We start from the raw sequence: 7,587 nt of genomic DNA on the forward strand, positions 1-7,587 counted from the left end.
CATGGCTTCTCTTTAGCCTGTTATTATAGTGAATTAACATTGATTAATTTTCAAATGTGAACCAGGCTTACACTGCCAAGATAAACCCTACTAAGCAATGATCTGTTATCCTTTTTATGTATTCTGGATTGATCGACTGATGTGTTGGTGATAATTTTTGCATCGATCTTTATGAAGAATATCGGTCTGTTTTCTATGATGCCTTGGTTTTGGCATTAGAATAACATGGATCTGAAAATGAGTTTCTACCTTTTCTGTTTTCTGAAAGAGATTGTGTAGAACTGGTGTTTTTTCTTCCTTAAATGTTTGATAGAATTCAGGCATTTGATAGAACCATCTGGGCCTGGAGTTTTCTTTGTTGGAAGGTTTTGTTCGTTTGTTTTAAAGCTTATATTTATCTATTTAGAGACACATACACACACACACACCACGTGAGCAAAGGTAGGGGCAGAGGGAGAAGGAGAGAAAGAATCCCCAGTAGGCTGTGCTAAGTGCAGAACCTGTTGCTGGGCTTGATCCCACCACCCTGAGATCGTGACCTAAGCCAAAATCAAGAGTCAGACACTTAATGTACTGAGCTACTTAGAAGCCCCTGTTGGAGGTTTTTTAAGCTACAATTTCTTTAATACAGGATGTTTTATTTTATTTTAATTAATTAATTAATTAATTAATTAATTAATTAATTTAAAAGGATTTTTTAGATTATAAATTCCTTCTTGGGTGACTTGGTAGTTTGAGTCTTTTGAAGACTGGGTCTGTTTCATCCATTTTGTCAAATTAATGAACATAGAGTTGTCTGTAGTATTTCTTTTTGTTGTTCTTTTTAATGTTTAGGAGATCCATACTGATACCTTCTTTTGTTCCTGATACTGACAGTTTATGTCCTCTCTTTTTTTTTGTTGGTTTAGTTTAGGTCAATGTTTATCAATTTCATTGATTTTTTTTCAAAGAACAACTTTTGGTTTCAATGATTTTCTCTATTTTTCTGTTTTCAGTTTCATTGATTTATGCCTTCATTATTTCCTTCTGCTTGCTTGGAGTTTAGTTTACTCTTACCTAGTTTCTTAAGAATGAAGCTTAGATGATTGATTTGAGAACTTTCTTTTCTAAAATAATCAATGCTATAAACTTCCTTCTAAGCACTTTGCTAGCTGTATTCCATAAATTTTTATATATTTTCATTTAATTCAAAATATTACTATTACTTTCAGTAGGTCCCACACCCTGCATGGAACCCAACATGAGGCTTGAACTCATGACCCTGAAATCAAGACCTGAGCTGAGATCAAGAGTTGGACCCTTAACTGATTGAGCCACTCAGGTGCCCCTAGTTCAAAATATTTTTAAATTTCCATTGACCCATCCTCTTTGAACCATGGATTATCTAAAACTGTGTTTTTCAAATTTCAAATAAATGGGCATTTTCCAGATATCTTCCTTTTAACTGATTTCTAATTTAACACTGTTATTTGAAAACACTTTGTATGATTTCTATTCTTTTTAATATGTAAGGTTTCCTTTATGACCCAGTCTAGGGCCTATTTGCTGAATGTTCCATGTGTTCATGAAAAAGATACACACTCTGATACTATTCTATGAATGCCAAGTGGTTGGTTGATAGTATTGTTCAGATTTCACATATCCTTAATGATTGTCTGTTTACTTGTTCTATCAATTACTGACACTTTCGAGTATTGAAATCTCCAATTATAGTTGTAGATTTGTCTATTTCCCCTTGGAGGTCCTATCAGTTTTTGCCTCGTGTGTTTTGAAGCTCTATTGTAAGCTCAATACACCTTTAGGATTGCATGTTTTGGGGTAACTGACCCCTTTATTATTATGTAGAATTCCTCTTTATTGATGATAATATTCCTTATTCTGAAGTTTACTGTTATTAATATAGTTACTCCAACTTTTCGCCTAGTGTTTGCTTAGCTTTATATATTTTTTCATCCTTTTACTTTTAACCTATTATGTCTGTATATTTAAAGTGAGTATCTTTTAGACAACACAGTTGGTGTCTTGCTCTGTTAGTCAACTAACAACCTCTTCTAACGTATGTTCACACTCACTATGATTATTGATGTAGTTGGATTAAAATGTACTATCTTATATACTGTTTTCTATTTGTTTCATTTTTTCTGCTTACTTTTTTCTTTTTTTTTTCTGTCTCAGGCATGTTACTCAAACTTAACAATCCCATTTTAATGTTTCTATGAACTTATTTATATGTATTTTTTTAATTGCAAAAAAACCTTTTTTTCATAGTTAGGGTTTACAATATACATCTTTAATTACAGATAAGGACCTTCCAAAGTGTATTTTTTTTTTAAGATTTTATTTATTTACTCATAGAAACAGAGAAAGAGAGAGAGAGGCAGAGACACAGGCAGAGACACAAGCAGGTTCCAAGCAGGGAGCCTGACGCGGAACTCGATCCCGGGTCTCCAGGATCACAACCCGGGCTGCAGGTGGCGCTAAACCGCTGTGGCACCCAGGCTGCCCCACCAGTGTGTTTTCAATTCCTCCTTCTCTGGGGCACCTGAATTGCTCAGTCAGTGAAGCGTCTGCCTTCAAATCTCGAGGCATGATCCCAGGGTCCTGGGATTGAGCCCCGCATCCAGCCCCACATCGGGCATTCCGCTCAGCGGGGAGTCTGCTTCTCACTCTCCCTCTGTACTCTCTCTCTCAAATAAATAAATAAAATCTTTTTTTTAATAAAAAAAATTAATTCCTCCTCCTCATCCTTTTGCTGTTGTGCTACAGTTTATTTTTATATATTCTGTAGACACACAGCACATTGCTGCTGCTTTTGCTTTGTACAGTAGGCTTTCAAAGTAGAAAGGGCTTGGTGTGCAAACCAAGGCCCGTGGGCCAAATTCATCCTGCCACCTCTTTTTGTATGTCCTGCAAATTAGGAATGGTTTTTAAATTTTTTAATGGTTGAAAAAATAAAAAAATTCATAATATATGAGAATTAGATGAAACTAAAATTTCAGTGCCTATTAAAGTTTTATTGGGGGCAGCCCTGGTGGCGCAGCGGTTTAGCGCCGCCTGCAGCCTGGGGTGTGATCCTGGTGTCCCGGGATCGAGTCCCACGTCGGGCTCCCTGCATGGAGCCTGCTTCTTCCTCTGCCTGTGTCTCTGCCTATCTCTCTCTCTCTCTCTCTGAATAAATAAATAAATCTTTTTTAAAAAATAAAGTTTTATTGGAACATAGTTACAGCCATTTCTCTGTTTTGCCAATGTCAGCTTTTGTACTTTAAGGCAGAGTTAAGTTCTTGCAACAGACTATAAGGTCCACAAAGCCTAAAATATTTGTCTTTTACAGAAATTTTTTTTTTTGCCAGCCTCAGTTTTAGAGCAGTTCAAAGTAAGAAAAAGATTATTTTATTTTACCTGCATTTATTCAGTTTCTAGCACTGTTCTTTATATGAACCTAAGTTTCTGTCTGATACCTTGTTCCTTCTGTCTGAAGACCTTCCTTCAACTTTTCTTTATAGACTAAATGTGCTAGCCCTTAATTCCCTCAGTTTTGGTCCGAGAAAGTCTTTATTTCCTCTTCATTTAAAAAAATATTTTCTTGGGATGCCTGGGTGGCTCAGTGGTTGAGCATCTGTCTTTGGCTCCGGGGGTCGAGTCCCACATCAGGCTCCCCCGTAGGAAGCCTGCTTTTCCCTCTGCCTGTGTCTCTGCCTCTGTCTCTTTCATTAATAAATAAATAAAATCTTTTAAAAAATAAAAAGTATTTTCTGTAGGTTAACAAGTTTTTCTCTTAGTGCTTTAGTCATATTTCATTGATGTCTGGTTTGTATCATTTCTGACTAGAAACCTACCGTAATTATCTTTGTTCCTCTATATGTCTTTTATTTTCTGGCTTTCTTTAGTATTTTCTTTTTTTTTTTTTTAAGATTGTATTTATTTATTCATGAGAGACACAGAGAGAGAGGCAGAGACACAGGCAGAGGGAGAAGCAGGCTCCATGCAGGGAGCCTGACATGGGACTCGATCCTGGGTCTCCAGGATCATACCCTGGGCTGAAGGCAGACATTCAACCACTGAGCCACCCAGATGCCCCACTTTAAGATTTTCTTTTCAAAAAAAAAAAAAAAAAAAAAGATTTTCTTTTCATGTTTTTAAAACTATGATATGCTGGGGCACCTTTCACTCAGGGCGTGACCCCAGGATCCCGGGATCGAGTCTCACATTGTGTTCCCCGCAGGGAGCCTGCTTCTCCTTCTGCCTGTGTCTCTGCCTCTCTCTGTGTGTGTCTCTCATGAATAAATAAAACCTAAAATAAAAATGAAAATATGATATGCTAAGGTGTTCTTTTTTTGTCTGGCATTTATCCTTCTTGGTGGTCTCTAAGCTTCTTTGTGGTTTCACGTCTTTCGTTACTTTTCAAAAATTTTGGGGATTATTTCTTCATATTGCACTCCTCTCTGGTTGGGATTCCAGTTATGGATGGGCTGGATTATTTGATATTGTCCAGCAGCTCTTGGATGCCTTGTTTCCTATCCCCTGTTGTTTTTCCTTTGTGTTTAAGTTGGGTAATTTCTTTTTTTTTTTTTTTTTTTTTTTTTTTAAGTTGGGTAATTTCTACTGACTTATCCAATTGTCTTCTTTGGCTGTGTTGAGTCTAGTGATGAGCTGGGTGAAGACATTTCTCATCTCTGGTATTGTGTTTTGCATTTATAACATTTTCACTTGATTTTTTAAAACAGTTTCCTTCTCTTTGCAGAAGTTACCCATCTTATCTTGCCTATTATTCACCTTTTCCATCAGAGTCTTAACATATTAATCATGATTTTGAATTCTCTGTCCCAACATCTGGATCACATTTGTGTCTAGTTCTGATGTTTCCATGTACTTCATTTTTTTTTTTCAAATTGGACCTAGTGTAGGATACAGCAGACATTGAGGTATATACAATTAGTATCTGGAAATGGAAATACCTTTGCTCTTCCTAGGCCTTTAATGGGGGTAAGGGATGAGTTAATGTGGTTGGGGTTTGGTCTTGGCTTGAAGTTTGTTGTTGCTAAGGTTGCCTTTGGTGTACCACAGGTATCAAATTCCCGTAGTCATGCCTGGGGTATAGAGTGGGTGCTCGTCTGCCAAGCAGTGTCTGCCTTCAGCCTTAGGACTTCCCTTTGCAGTGCACCCAAGAGGAGAGCTTTCTTGTTCTCCTGCTCCTGTCCCTCTTCTACCGATACCACTTTGACTTGTTTCTGGAAGTTTGTTAGCTTGGAAGGTGGGGGGTGAAGTGTTCCTGGTTCTGGTTAGGCCTCAGGTGTAGGCAGGTATCATGCCTCTACATCTCAGGAGGGTACCCTTCTCATCTTTCCTGCTCCTCCTCCCTTGTAGTTCTGGAGCCAGCAAATATTCCTGCCCATCCCCCTGGGATAGATTTTCTTTTTCCTGTTCCCTTCCTCTACAGATTAAGTCATATGCTTTTTAGGGGGAAAGCATCCCAGTGGATTCATGCCCGAACAGCTGTGGTTGTTGTGCCCTCTCCTAGGTCTGCACCATGACAACCACTTTCTTGGGGCTCTTTCTGATCTTTTCTATGAGTTTATAGAGAAAAGTCTATAAGAGGGCACAAACTCCCAATTTCTTCAGTCCTCTGGTAGCTCACTAGCCCACATCTGGCCTTCACCAATTCATTAACCATCCTACCTGAACTATTGCAAGTGGCTAGTCACATCTACCCCAACCCTACTCTGCTCATCCTTCTGGTGCCTGCCTCTCCTTAGATACTTGGCCAGTAGGCTGTCCTGGGACTACAACTCTCTGATTGGTTTAGAAATATTGTAGATTGTAGCTTATCTAGTCTTTTCTTTGAGAGGATGAGTTTCTTTCTTTCTTTTTTTTTTTTTTTTAATACTTCCCTATAGGGATCCCTGGGTAGTGTGGCGGTTTGGCGTCTGCCTTTGGCCCAGGGTGTGATCCTGGAGACCCAGGATCGAGTCCCACGTCGGGCTTCCTGCATGGAGCCTGCTTCTCCCTCTGCCTCTCTCTCTGTGCCTCTCATGAAAAAATAAAATCTTTATTAAAAAAAAAAAAAAAAAAAAAACTTCCCTACATCCCCTAGTGGAAGTCAGATGTTTTTATATTTTTGCTGTATTTGCAGCTATTACTAAACCATTTTTAAGAGAATATAAATAGCATATCCTGTATGTATTCTTACACAGTTCTGCTTTCCACTCAACACTATATTTGTAGAGTTCAGATACAAAGGACAGATGATGACAGCAATAGCAATACCCAGAGGATCATCATTTGTACCGTTGCCCTTGCCCCCAAGTCCCATGGGTAGATCCAGAAGGAAGCCTGCATATGGAATGGGTTGCATTATAGGAGAAGGAGCTTAGCAAACCTGGAACTGTTACAGTGGGCAGTAGCATCACTGTTCTTTGCTTTAATGGAGGGATTACCTTTATTATAATAGACAGTATGCATGACTTCTCTTTGTTCCAAAGGAAGACACTCTATCTTCTAAGAAGCCAGAGTTGATCAACCTCACCACTGTGGATGTTTGGGGTTGGGTAACGCTTAGTTATGGGGATCTTCCCTGTGCCTCGTAGGGTGTTTATAGCATCCCTGGCCTTCGCCCACTGCACGCTGGTAGTACCTCTTCTCCCAGTCATGACCACTAAATATGTCTCTAGACATTGTCAAATATCTTCTAGGGGGCAAAATCGCCCCTAGTTGAGAACTACTATGGTAAGCAAACTTACCCTTAGCTCCAGAGGGAGTCGCCATCTTGCAAAGTTCACTATACAAACGGACTTGAAAAGATCGTCTAGAACAAAGAGCAGTCAGTGCTTCCTTTTGCAAGATGTGTGGATCATTGTCTCCCAACATTGGTTTTAACTTCATTGTGGTTAGAAGAATATTGTGTACGCCATTGATTCTTTGATTTGTTGAGACTTGTGCATGGCCCATCTGTGATTAGTTTTTGTAATTGTCTTAAATGTGTCTGAAAACTGTGTGTTTTCTCTTATTGTTAGGTGCAAGGTTTGGTATGTGTTGATCAGGTCAAGATCATGACATTTCTGTACAGATCTTTTATGTCTGTATAACTTTTGTCTGAGTGCTAATTACTGAGATAGATATGTGAGGCCTCTCTGTTGGTGAGTTTGTCCATTTTCCCTTGTAATTCTATTAATTTTATTTATTTTGAGGCTATATTATTAGGTACATTCCCCCAATTTGAGAGCTAGAACACTGACAGGTAATTTGCTTCTAGGTATTTATGAGTTCTTCCCCATCCTAGGCTGCTGCCTTCCCCAACTGGGCTAACTACTGTCCTGGTCTTATTATTTTTTCCTAATTTTTTTTAATATTCCATATTTTCCCTATTTGTTGTTTTGTGAGTTGCATTCGAATTATATTCTTTAGGTGGTTTCCTTTAAAATCTTAATACACATACTTAAGAAAACCCCATATTTATCTCTAAATCTACTCTCCTCCTTATAATACAAGCAGCTTGGAATGGTTCAACTCCAGCTACCGCTTCTCTTCTTATGTTCTTTTTGGCTAATATTCTTGTTTCACTCTGATTCCCTCATGTAAACATTATTAATA

The sequence above is a fragment of the Canis aureus genome, chromosome 6 (assembly GCF_053574225.1).
Source record: "Canis aureus isolate CA01 chromosome 6, VMU_Caureus_v.1.0, whole genome shotgun sequence".
In the NCBI taxonomy this organism is placed as follows: Eukaryota; Metazoa; Chordata; class Mammalia; order Carnivora; family Canidae; genus Canis; species Canis aureus.